Raw genomic sequence first — 4,642 nt, forward strand, 5'->3', positions numbered from 1 at the left:
TCTAATGATTGCATAATGTATCGATGGAGATACCAGTTGTTTTCTGTGGCTATGTCTGTAGTGTAACCATGGATACAAAGGTGGAGCAGCCAGAGCCAAAAGTGGAGCTAAGTCACGGTTTGGGAAGGAGTAGTAATTGCTGACTTCCTGTTTTGTTTTGTTTTGGTTTGGTTTTTTCTCTACTACCTTGGGGTATCATTGCAGGATGCAACTATCACGGTAGAGAACAGTCAGCAAGCACACCCACTGTCCACCTTGCAGTTTCTGTGATTGTGAAACGGCAGTATCTCTCTACTGCGGTAGTCATTTTCCTCCAGAGTCATCGAACAATATCTAGAGCTATTTGTCACAGCTAGCGTGGAGGTTGGTGGTAATTACTCAGTAAGTAAGCACCAGGACACCTTTAAAGATCCTACAGAACATGGGCAGTCTCCTATCCCTCCAATAAGTACATTTTGAGCTTACATTTTTCAAGAGTGAAAACCCTCTTCTGTTATATTGCAGTTCTATATACCCAGTGTAAAAAAAACCAAACTACACAAACAATACCAATATCTCTCTAGCTGGGCTTCACCAGCAAATAAAAAGCATCAGTTACCGTATTTGCACGTCTACATGTTCTTCATAATGGATAGTGCATTTGCAGAACACTTTCATTGCAAAAACAACTGGTAAAAAAAAAAACACATTACTTGAAATATTATGTCAACCTTTAAAAAAGTGAAAAATACATTATTTGAAGTATAATGTCAACCTGCTAATAAAGATTCCTCTTCAACTGTATAAACTAAGTCCCTTAGGCCAGTATGGATTCCTCCACCAACTAAGCAATTATATTTTGAGGTTTCATTTGTGGGTGCTGTTGCTGGTAGGAAGTGGAATACTATTTTTTTTTTTAAATGATACAGAAGCCCAGTAAAGGCAAAGCAGGAATCATTAGAATAGTAAAGATCTTGCCATATAAGCAAATTCAGGGGTCCAACTCCATGTTTCTCTTCTTTCTAAGGTAGGACTAGAGAATGAAACTCTGTAGTCGCCAAAGCAGGGAGATCCAGGTGGGCTCCAGGCTTCACCCACATGTCAGCTGACTCCAGCTCATCACAGCATGACGGCTGCCCAGTTAGGAGGTTCATGTACTCCTGGGATCTGGTGATTGAGCATGGTATTCTGTTCTTATAGTTCTGTTTTGTGGGGAAATTTGGCTCAGAGAAGAGATACTGTTTGAGTCTACAGGGCAAGATCTGACTCTGAATCCCTGAAGTCTGATTCTTAGATGAAGATTTTAAAGCTTGGAAATAGGGAAACTACCCTGTGAATATTTCCAATCCCTTCCTCCATATATATCATTTTGGATCTATACATTCTTACATTCAGTTTGTTAATTGATGACTGCATTGGGCAGAACTTGCCTCGAGACCGCAGTGGTGGGTGTTTTGTACTTGAGAGCAGGAAGCGTCCATCCACTTTGTGAACAGTGGATGGAGAACAAGGAGGTCAGAAAGGTGGACTGTTAAAGCTGATGATCACTGTGGTGAGATTCAGGAAACACAAATGTCACAATGTTAACTATTTTAAGGATACAGTGGCCTTAAGTGACTGACCGCTGTTGTGAAGCCACCACCAGCAACACGAACATTGCATTACTTAAAGAGTCACTTAAAGTGTGCGAGCATGTGTGAATGTGTGTATACCAGAGGACAACCAATGGCCACCAGGCTTAGCAGTAGATGCCTTTATCTGATGGGAAGTAGATGCCCAAACCATTAATCTCCATTAAGCTGTGTTCAGTGCTTCTTGGCACACACCTAGAAGTAGAATTGCTGGTGATTCCATGTTTAATATTTCTGAGGTGAGTGGTAAATGGAAATGATTACCGTGGACTTTTCCATGAGGCGGTGGGATGGTTAATCTCAGTTGTCAACTTGATGGATGTGGAATCATCTAGGAGACTGGGCCTGGGCCGTGCTTGTGGAAGACTCTGTGATTGGCTAATTGAGATGGTAAGACCTATCAGTGTGAACGGCACCATGTCTAGGCACGGATCCTGGAACTCGTGAAAAGGTGTAAGCACACTGATTTCGAGTATCCACACTCTGCTTCCTGACTGTGGCTGTGATGTGGCCAGCTGCTTTGAGCCCCTGCTGCTGAGCCTTCCCTAATGATGGACATAACCTTGAACTCTGGACCCTTAAGTTGTGTTTGTTGGGTATTTTTATCATAGCAAAGGGAAAAGCCACCAAGATAGAAGATTGGAAACCAGATTGTTTTTTTTTTTTTGCTTTAATTTTTCATCTTGAAAAACAGTCTGTAATATTTATGCTCCAACAGAACATTTCATAATTTCTACAGCTAAAATCACATGACTTGGGCCAATTATTATGTTCCCAGAAACAATACTTTGTTCCACCCTCTGGGCTATTAGATTTTCCCTGGTAGAAGTTGATCAATATAAATGTTACCTGTCTCTTCTGAATCTTTTATTTTAACACAAAAACCATGCCCCAGCTTCCTGGGTCTCTCATTCCATCTAGGGAGGAAAACTTGAATAGAATTGTTCATTGATACAGCCCACACAGCCACCCAGCACGAGTGAGTCATAAGCCTGTCTTTCCCAAATCCATTCTTACTTTATTATCATGTTCAAATGCTATAGATATTTTCTAGGCATCTTCAAACCTCCTTTAAACTACTCATGGGTTTATAAATACTTTGGCAATGATGCATTATTTCTAGCAAGTATTTCCTCGTGATTTTTCAAAACATATTCAAGTAATACGCTTTAAAAAGAAGATAATTCTTTTTCTTGGGTAAGGGATAGTTCAGATGGTAAGCTGCTTGCCCTACAAGTATGAAGACAACCTGATTTTGATTCCTTAGATTCACATAATAAAGCCAGATGTGGTGGTGCGAGCTTTTAACACCAGGATAGGGAAGAGAGGCAAGAGGAAAAATGCATCCTATTGTTGGTCTGCACTCTGGAGGCAAAATGGGGATTTTGACAGTTTGGGTGCTGGGCTTCAGGAAAGCACCGACACATCACTCTGGGGACGGGAAAGCATAGTCTGAGTTGTGGGAAAGCCAGAGCTGGTTCAGGGGGCCCTGGGCTTGCAAAGAGGCAGGGCCATGGGGGTCATCTGACTCTTGGACATCTAGGAGCTTCTGGGAGTCACAGAATTTCTGAGAACAGAGTCAGAGGACCCGCAGGCTGGGCACTGTGTCTATCCTGGGGTGAGAGGCGCTTTGGGCTAGCTGTAGTGATTGTCTTTACCTTGGCAGTGGTTGTCTGGGAGCACAGATGGGCCTTCTACGGGAGATTTAGCTGCAATTCTGTAGGTGAAGGCCTTTCCACACTCCCCCAGCAGATCTTGATGAAAGAGACAGTCTATGGTTCTCAACTGTTTATTGACTGTTTATGACGGAAAATAGACGCATACCTTTCCTCTCAAGGTGGACCCAAGATTAAATACCTTTTGCAGGGAGGAATGTCTGGGAAGGGAAGCTTATTGGATAAGCCCTCAGGGCCTCTAGGTACCTCATTAGCATGTCGAACTCTGTTCTGGCCTGCATGACCACAGGTCACTTTTTTTGTTTTTTTGTTTTTTTGTTTTTTTGTTTTTTTTTTTTATTCTTCTTCTTCTTCTTATTATTCTTCTTCTTCTTCTTCTTCTTCTTCTTCTTCTTCTTCTTCTTCTTCTTCTTCTTCTTCCTCTTCCTCTTCCTCTTCCTCTTCCTCTTCCTCTTCCTCATCCTCTTCCTCTTCTTCTTCTTGTGGGGAGTGTGGCACATGTTCCAGGCCAGGAATTTGGCAGGGAGTGGGGAGTCACCTAAGTCTCAGGAGTATGCCTACCAACTCTCCAGGTTTCAACCTGCTCTACCCACCAAACTTCCCGGCATCGTTTTGCTGTCCTACATCCCAATAGCCTCCAGCCTAGCTAATTCAAAATTTCCAAGTAAATGAGAAAACACTTGGCAGACGGCTCCTGAGAAACAAATGCCAATGTTATCCTATCACCAAATGTCACATGTGCACACACACACACACACACTCACACACACACACACACACACACACACACACACATACACCACTTTCCTCTCTTTATTGTGAGCTAAGGTTTTATTAAGGTTGTCTCTCGGAAGATTTTATAATCCATTCCTTTGATTAGTTAATTTTCATCTAACGACAGAGAATCAATATTTGAATTCCTTAGTTCCCATTTTATAACTAGACCTTATTTTTTTTAATTAGGAATATTGATGATGCCCAATATAAACCATTACATATTTCCTTTCTTACTTTGTATTTAAGATATGTGGTAATATGTGTGTGTGAGTGATCCTGTATCTTGAGGAGAACTTGCCCATTCTTTCACGAAGATAGTTCAAAGTAGTAAAAATGTGGCCAAAGTACTTATGTGGTTAAGAAATAAGGGGAACATTAGGAAAATGTTAGTGACAGAGCACTAGGCCACACCCACTGCTGTTACCCACCTTTCATGGTCCATGTGTGCATTTTGCTGAAGGAGCAATCCCTTTCTCACAGGATGGCTTTTCATTCCATCTTCTGATAACTCAAGGATGTATGTAGTCCACTTCTGCCTTGTTCTTTTACTCTCTCAGAATGTGACTCTGTGACAGCTGA

The sequence above is a fragment of the Arvicanthis niloticus genome, chromosome 17 (genome assembly GCF_011762505.2).
Source record: "Arvicanthis niloticus isolate mArvNil1 chromosome 17, mArvNil1.pat.X, whole genome shotgun sequence".
NCBI lineage: Eukaryota > Metazoa > Chordata > Mammalia > Rodentia > Muridae > Arvicanthis > Arvicanthis niloticus.